Here is an 8966-nt window from a genome sequence, read left to right as displayed (position 1 = left end):
CTCATCGTCATAGCCCAAGTCTTTAGCAGTCTTCCGGGTTTCCGTCCTAGCCATCGTTGAGAGCCCCGGGGGCGGGGGCGGGGGGGGGGGGGGGGGGGCGGAGTGGGGGGGGTTCCAAAAGTCTTGGTGAGGGGGGTAGGGGTGACTCTGGATGGAGGATGGAGCTCATTCAGGTGGTAATTTCTAACATGTGTGTTGGTGACGTACCGCGATCTCTTTTGAACTACACAATTTTTTTCGGGGGGGGGGGGGGGAAGTTTGCTAAGAAAAATAGAATATGGGTTGTTTGTAGTCTGGTTCGTTTCTGCTGACGAAGCATTTTTTATATATTTTTTTTACTTATACTCAGGGATATATGTGGAAACGTGTGTGTTATCTTGTGTGTTTTTCATGTTTTAAGTTTTCTATTCTTAAGTTCAAAAGTTCGAAATTTGCTGCAAATGTGGATTATTTGTAGACTCGTTCGTTTTTGCTGACGAAGCATAATTTTTTTTTTTTTTTTTATGTTTCTTGGTTCGTTTTTCTCTGGATATATGTGAGAAACGTGTGTGTTATTTTGTCTGTTTTCAGGTTTAATTTTTCTATTAAAGTTAAAAAGTTCAAATTTGCAGCTAGTGTTGTTATGTTGAACAGGCTGACATAAGTTTTTTTATGGTTTATATATGAAATATGTTTTGATGTTATTATTTTTAGAATATTATATTTTAATTGTTCATTATTTCCGATATCGTTTATTAATTTCCTTGTTTCCTTTCCTCGCTGGACTATTTTTCCTTGTTGGAGCCCTTGGACTTATAGCATTTAGCTTTTCCAACTAGGGTTGTAGCTTAGCTACTACTACTACTACTACTAATACTAATAATAATAATAATGATAATAATAATAATAATAATAATAATAATAATAAATAACAAAAACAGCTGTTCGTCATTGATAATGTGTTCGTATGTCATCAATGTTGCAATAACTGTGATTACGGCTGCCGTTATGTTGCAAAGAAATTAAGTTATTCATCCTCTTCAATGGGCATAACGTCCTATTGCAATATCAGGAATTAATTTCGCAACATAATTTTTAACAACGGTTTCCTGGTACAAAGAGAGTTTTTTATTTATTTTTTTTTTTGACTCGAAACCAAACCGGCTGACTTTCGCATCATTTGTTGGTCGTTCGAACTAATGGCTTCATCTTTTGGTAAACGATCTCTCTCTCTCTCCTCTCTCTCTCTCTCTCTCTCTCTCTCTCTCTCTCTTCTCCTGTTTCTTGATTTGGCGTACTAAAGATCAAACAGACATTTTTTGAAATGGCCAACTAAAGATCAGAGTTTTTTTTTTTTTTTTTTTTTTTTTTTTAATTGGCCAACTACAGATCAGATTTTTTTTTTAATTGGTCAACTAAAGATCAGATTTTTTTTTAATGTGCCAACTAAAGACCAGACTTTTTTTGAATTGGCTAGTGAAGAACAGACTTTTTTGAATTGGCCTAGTGAAGAACAGACTTTTTTGAATTGGCCTAGTGAAGAACAGACTTTTTTGAATTGGCCTAGTGAAGAACAGACTTTTTTGAATTGGCCTAGTGAAGAACAGACTTTTTTGAATTGGCCTAGTGAAGAACAGACTTTTTTGAATTGGCCAATTAAAGATCAGACATTTTTGAATTGGCCAAATGAAGATCAGACTTTTTTAAAGTACTAACTAAAGATCAGATTTTTTTTTTTTGAATTGGCCAACTAAAGATCAGACTTTTTTGAACTTGCCAACTAAAGATCAGATTTTTTCTGAATTGGCCAACTAAAGATCAGACTTTTTTGAACTGGCCAACTGAAAATCAGATTTTTTTTTAATTTGCCAACTAAAATCTTATACTCATACGATAAGTTTTTTTTTTCCCTTGAACCAACATATTTAAAAATAAATAAATTTAATCTAAAGATGAAATTCGAAATAAACACTTTATTGGATTTGACGGTGAAATTTAGCTGGTATAAAGAATTTTGGAATTGAAACGCTGAAATAAATAAAGTGTATATTCAGTATTGTATTTCTCCCCATTTCAAAATGAAATTCTCGCTTGATTAAGTCAAAGGTTAAGCGCAAAATCTATGATTTTTTATTTTTGGAAATGTTTCCATAAGCTACTTTCAGTTTCGATATCACTTATAATATATCTGGGTATTTTTACCTCCGCCAACAAAGTTGGAAGGTTATGTTTTCTCCCCTGTTAGTGTGTTTGTTTGTGAACAGCTTCCTGGCCACAATTTTAACCGTAGGCGTAATGAAACTTGCAGAGATTAACTGTTATGTAAAAAGCTGAAAATTATTAAATGTTGAAAGGTCACGGTTAAAGGTCAAGGTCACGGTCATGTTAAATGTCCAATTCGCTTAATCAGCCATAAGTTTGGACTTCGTTGTCACAGATACTTGAATCGTAATTCATATTTGGTTGTATGAAAATCCAAGCCAATTAATACATGTTAAGGTCAAAGTCGAGCAAAAGGTCGAGAAATAAGCTGGCCGTGGCGGAGGTCTGCGGTCTACTGAGTGCTCCTCTATAGTCATTTTTTTTAATGATGCAGATTTCAACCGACTCACAGGGGTGCCCTTTTAGCTCAGAAAAGTTTCCTGATCGCTGAATGGTTGGACAAGATAATTCTAACCAATCAGATAGCAGGAAACATTTCCGACCTAAAAGGGCCCCGCTGCGAGCCCGTGCAAATGCGCCTCATCAAAAAAATTACTAAGTTGGTTTTGTTTTGGGTTTTGAAACTGTTTTCTAATATATTAATTCCAATTGTTAAACAAATCGTTGTTTATTGGTTATAAAAACTGTATTAAAACATTTATTTTGATACTGAAGGATTTTTTTTTTTAATTTAATATTAAGTCTTTTATTTTGTATACTGTAGTACAGATAGAGATTTTTCATCATTTAGAGAGATTTTGTAGTCAGTTTTAATTAATCCCTGTATTTATTATTTCTTTATTCTAAAGATTTATTTTATATATAATTTTATACAATTTTATTCATTCTCTTTACATTACTATTTTCATTACTCAATTTTTCTTTTGTATTTTTTGTTTATTTTTAATACGTTTTTTTAAAATTGTTGTTTTAAATCGATTCTCTTTATTATTATTATCATTCTTATTATTATTATTATTATTATTATTATTATTATTATTACTACTACTACCACTACTTGCTAAGCTATAACCCTACTTGGAAAAAGTAGGATGCTATAAGCCTAGGAGCTCTATTAGTGAAAATAGCCAAGTGAGGAAAGGAAACAAGGAAAAATAAGATATTCTAGGAGCAAAAAGTCTTTCTATGCTTATCATTATAGCCATTCTTCTTAAAATGCCTCTTTTCTATATTTTTATTTTGTTATAAAACTGTATTCATAATATCTCAATTTCAAGAGTTTTTCCTTAATTACGTCTCAATAATAAAGTTTCCAATTAATTTGGAATTAAGGAAAAATCGTCTTTGGTGGATTATCCAGTTGACTTAGTTTTGCTTCTTTAGGAAACTTGACTTCATAAGAGGGATTAAAAAGGTGAGAGAGAGAGAGAGAGAGAGAGAGAGAGAGAGAGAAGGCACACACACATATATACAATATATATATATGTATATGTATATATATATATATATATATATGTATGTGTGTGTGTGTGTGTATATATATCTGTGTGTGTGTAGGTTATGATTCGATTGAAAGACTGAGGCTATGCCTGACTTGGTTGAGAGAGAGAGAGAGAGAGAGAGAGAGAGATAGAGAGAGAGAGAGAGAGAGAGAGAGAGAGAGAAGGCACACACACATATATACAATATATATATACACTATATATATATGTATATTATATATATATATATATATATATGTGTGTGTATATATATATATATATATATCTGTGTATGTGTAGGTTATGATTCGATTGAAAGACTGAGGAATATGCCTGACTTGGTCGAGAGAGAGAGAGAGAGAGAGAGAGAGAGAGAGAGAGAGAAAATTTGTCAGTTTTAGCAACCATCTGTAATAATGAAATGGTTGAGAATTATGACTAATGTTGATCTGAGGATGTTGATACCAACAGTGATGACGTTGTTGATTAATAATGTTAATACTGTCAGTAATGAGGACGTTATTTATATCTGTTAATGATGATGCTAGTGTTGGGTATAATGTTGATAAGGGCGACGTGAATTGTGATAATAATGAGGATACTAATTTTCATCGATATTTTCCCTTGCTAATAATATGATAATTTTTTATGGAAGCAAAGTTTTGGTATCTCATATTTTGTTTTATCTATCATTTATACTTGTAAATCTATAATGTGATCTGATTCATAGTGAAGACGAATATTATAACAATAATTATCCATATTCGTAAATGTTATCGATTTGGAAATCAATTTTTGAGAATTCAGCAACGCAATTTTTTACTAAAATTCTTCTTCTTCTTCTTCTTCTTCTTCTTCTTCTTCTTCTTCTTCTTCTTCTTCTTCTTCTTCCATTTATACGTTTACTGTTCTAATGTTGATGTATTTCTTCCACAGGTGAGTGATTAAAGGGCGCATTAGCTACTGGTAAGAAGACATCAGCGCTGCCTGCGGTGAAATAAGGAACTGCAATATGCAGATGATGCAACTCTTGTAACTATGATTTATACTCCTCGGAGTTGTTGCTTGAATGTTATTAATTCAGAATAGAGGAGTACAAAATATAATTTTTGGGGGGAATGATATCCATATTTGTTAAGCCAATCTCGTTCTGTCTCCTCATTATAAGATTAATATATATATATACTTTGCTAAGATAACCCCTTAGATAACGATTCTGAATAATTGACCGAAATAGTTACCTTCGTTCTATTTTTGCTTCGCGGTACTTAAAGAACATATCTTGTAGAAAATATATATTTATTTATTTATTTATTTATTTATTTCTAAATTATACTTCTACTAACAACGTGGAATATCCAGATTGACCATCCTTTTCTGGTTATATTTCTATAAAGAACTTCTAGCCATTGGCTTTAATGCTCGTACCTTTAGAATGAGTAAATGCTACTCGTTGGGCTGGAATTCAGCTCCCATATTCTTTTGAGTTTCTGTATCATACTGTTTAGTGCTTAACATTATCATCATATCCTGTTATGCCTATTGACGCAAAGGGCCTCGGTTAGATTTCCCCAGTCGTCATTATATTGGGCTTTTAATTCAATACCTCTCCATTCAAAATCTACTTCACGCTTCGTAGTCATCAGCCATGTACGCCTGAGTCTTTCAAATCCTAGTGCCTTGTATAGCCCAGTTAAATGTTTGAACTAATCTCTCTTGGGAAGTGTGAAGAGGATGCCTAAACCATCTCCATCTACCCCCCATCATGATCTCATCCACAAAATGGCACTCGTGTTATCTCTCTTATATTTTCTATTCCAATCCTGTTCTGTCTTTTATACCTTACTTTGGAAAGCTATGGATCATCTTTTCAGCCTTTGATATGGATGATGAAGAAATACTTTAACACTATCGTACAGTTGGACACAGGAGTCCATGGCTCACCTTGTTCCGAAGAATTACACCCTGTCACACCCCTAACTGCATGGTGAGTAACCAAACAGATAGTGTAGGAAGGTATGACAAAAATGATGGGCGGGGCTAAACATAGGAAATCGCTGAGCGAGGTGTACCTGGATTTCCTGTGTCCAACTGTAAATGTATGGTTTCATCTGCAGTTAATTTATCCATATTCTTAATTATTACATATTCTTTTCTCTAACAACTTCCTGTATATTATTCTTGAGTGATTGACGTGTGGTAACTTATCAATACGAAGTTACTGAGTAGATTGGCAGTAGTCTCTTTTCCAAGGATTCATTAGTCGTGAAGAGAGAGAGAGAGAGAGAGAGAGAGAGAGAGAGAGAGAGAAACTACGGCTTACTAGAATCTACTTTTCCTTGTACATCCCTCCCCCCTCCCCCCCTGCTACTCTCGATCCCATTCTTACGTCCTACGCTCCATCCTTCTTTTCATCTTCGGCTGACAAAATTTAAATCACCTGTCATTTCTCTGGACATCTTCAGGACATTTCCAGGACATTTCTCCCTCGTCGGGGTAATTGATGGGCGGGTCAGCATCCTTCGCATCCTCTCTTCTTTTCTATCACCCATCGTTTCTTTTCCTACACTGTTAAAAAACCGTAATTTTAATCGGAAATTCTCCGCAGCCGTATTTCAGTAAAAAATTTTAACATACTTTTTTTTTTTTATTATTATTATTATACTTCCCCCGGCGCCTTGGTGACCGCGGAGGTAGTAGCAGTAGGGGATTCAGCATATGAATCTTCATTTCTGGTGGATAACGGGGGAGGGTGGGTCATGGCACCCCTAGCAGTATCAGCCAAACTCGGCTTGAACCCTCGTCAGGCTGGGAGGAGCGGGGATAGGAAAAGTCCCCTTTTGTTCATTTGTTTGATTTCGGCTATCCCCCTAAATTGGGGAAGGTGCCTGGGTAAATAGATGGACTTTACTTGTTGGCGACCGTCATATCACTCCTTTGCGTTAATATATCCGTTTTTTGAAACGGTAAAAATCCTGGAATAAATGTTGCCAGGCATTTACGGTTTTTTTTTTTTTTTAATGTAAATTTTTAAGCGTAGCCTCTCTTTATCTCGCGTTATTCCGAAGAATGTGTAGTAAATACCTGCTAATTTTCATTACCATCCTTCCTTGTTACCTCCGCTAACGATGTTGGGAGGAGGTTATGTTTTCGGCCCGGGTTTTTTTTTTTTTTTTTTTCTTTTTTTTTTTTTTTTTGGTGAACAACTTCCTGGCCACAATCTTACTCATAGCGTACTGAAATTTTCGGGGATTAATTAAGTTGAAACGTGGAAGTGATTCAATTGTGAATGGCCTAGATCAAAGGTCAAGGTCATCTGAATTAGGTGAATTAAAATGTATTTCATTTATGCTTGTAAATAAAAGCCATGAATTTGGGTCTCTTTTCATGGTCACTTATAGATATGTTTATATAATTATGCGCAATACTTTGTGTACTGTGTAAATGTTAGTTTTCTCTTATAATATTTAACCAGGAATTGTAGTATCATCCACATAAATATATTATATTTATATATCTTTCTGCCTTTCTATTTGTTTATCCATATATATGTGTATATATATATATATATATATGTGTGTGTGTGTGTGTGTGTGTATATACATATATATATATATATATATATAAAGTATATATACGTGCACAATTATATGTTTAGTATGTATGTATTTATGTATAGAATAAAGTACGTTGGTATCATTCACAAAAATTATGCACATTATATATGTATCTATACATAAATACATACATACATATATATATATATATATATATGTATATACATACATACAGATACATACAGTATATATATATATATATACAAGTATAGCGTTTGTGTCTTAAAATCGACATATCTTTTCTGCTGCTGCGCATATAATTTTTTTTTTTTTTCTATCCATCCCAGCATGGCCGTCCTATATTTACACGCCACTGATAAACGAGTACACAAGCGTTATGATCTGCCGAATTCATAGATGGTCCTGGAATTTATAGCCAAGGATTCTGCTGGAATAGCCATTTTTATTCGGTGCCATTGCGCCATTATTTAAAGCCACAAGGCCGCTCATGCTGTAATGGCAAAATAGGATAGAGAAGCTTTGCATATTTTGTCGATCAAAACAAATTGTCTCCCGACAAGAGGAGATTAAGATTCTGGAAAGTTTTTTTGGGTTGGACGTTTAGGTGTGAGTGATGTTTATTTTCGGGTTTTGGGGTTTAAGGGGGGCTTCGCTTGATGTTACAGGAAGGGATATTTGAGAGTGAAGGGGGAATTTTGTTGGTGTGGTTGTGGTGGTGGTGAGGTGGGCCTTTGTCGGAAAGGGACAGGAGTTTTCGGTGTATATATATATATATATATATATGTGTGTGTGTGTGTGTGTGTTTGGGTGCATACAATGTGCATATATGTAAATGTGTATATATAAATATATGTGCATACAGTATATATATATATATATATATATGTATATATATATATGTATATATATATATATATATATAAATATATATATATATATATATATAGAGAGAGAGAGAGAGAGAGAGAGAGAGAGAGAGAGAGAAAATGTATGATATAAACAAAATATACTCTATGGTTAGGAAACTTATGAAAATGCGGAAGCTGGAAAGAAAATATCACTAACAGTGGAACGTCGATAGCATAATGCGAACGAGAATAACGTACTGAACGAAAATAGAAACGAACGTAATGGAATATTAGTTTAAACTCTGGTCGGTTGGGAGGAGATCCCAGATACTCCTAAGAAAGTAGTTCGAGGTAAATATGTTAGGAAAAATAAAAATTACTTAAAATTTTTTATTTTTTCAATTGATTTTAAAAGAATAAAATTCGTTGATTCCTACTTATAACGAATTTACTAATGCTGGAATGATGAGAGGAGAAGCGAGTCACAAATATGAGACCCAAGAAAGGTAGCGAGAGTTTTGCAAAATATTGGCTGATGACTTTAGTTGAATATGGAATAATTGGCGGACCAAGTCTTTCTATGGAGAGATGTGGATATTGAATTTGCATGAAGGGAAAACGGTTGACATTTGAGAAGATGAATTTTCTCTCTCTCTCTCTCTCTCTCTCTCTCTCTCTCTCATGTGTACATATAAAACAAACTTTTGCTCTTCCAGAAGACTTTTCCATTGTATTATATGTATATAAATGAGAGAGAGAGAGAGAGAGAGAGAGAGAGAGAGAGAGAGAACTCCACACTCCAGGATTTATTAGTCGACTCGTTGTCATGCCTTCTTAATTAAGGAAAAAAGTTTGTATTATATGTATATAAATGTGTGTGTGTGTGTGTGTGTGTGTGTGAGAGAGAGAGAGAGAGA

This window comes from Palaemon carinicauda, chromosome 7 (genome assembly GCF_036898095.1).
Source record: "Palaemon carinicauda isolate YSFRI2023 chromosome 7, ASM3689809v2, whole genome shotgun sequence".
In the NCBI taxonomy this organism is placed as follows: Eukaryota; Metazoa; Arthropoda; class Malacostraca; order Decapoda; family Palaemonidae; genus Palaemon; species Palaemon carinicauda.
The sequence above is the reverse complement of the archived record's forward strand: the minus strand, read 5'-3'. Positions refer to the sequence as shown.